We start from the raw sequence: 451 nt of genomic DNA, 5'->3' as shown, positions 1-451 counted from the left end.
GTCATCACTGATGCCAAGATGAACATGGGCCGGCAGTGTGGGGACGTGGTCAGGAAGGCCAACCGCACCTTGTCCTGCATCCACAGATGCATCTCGAGCAGGTCCGGGGAGGCGATCCTCCCCCTCTATGCGGCACTGGTCAGGCCCCAGCTGGAGTCCTCCATCCAGGTCTGGGCACCACACTTCAGGAGGGATGTGGGCAGCATGGAGAGGGTCCAGAGGAGGCCACTCACATGGTCAGGGAGCAGCAGGGCAGGCCCTACCAGGAGAGGCGACGGGACCTGAACCTGTTCAGCCTCCACAAGAGAAGACTGAGGGGGGATCTTGTGGCCTGTTACAAACCAGTCAGGGGGGACCAGCAGGCACTGGGGGAGTCACTGTTTCCCCGAGCACCGCCAGGAGTGACCAGGAATAACGGTGACAAGCTGGCAGAGGGGAGGTTTAGGTTAGA

Source organism: Crocodylus porosus, unplaced genomic scaffold (assembly GCF_001723895.1).
Source record: "Crocodylus porosus isolate Cpor-Errol unplaced genomic scaffold, CroPor_comp1, whole genome shotgun sequence".
NCBI classification, from domain to species: domain Eukaryota; kingdom Metazoa; phylum Chordata; order Crocodylia; family Crocodylidae; genus Crocodylus; species Crocodylus porosus.
The sequence above is the reverse complement of the archived record's forward strand: the minus strand, read 5'-3'. Positions refer to the sequence as shown.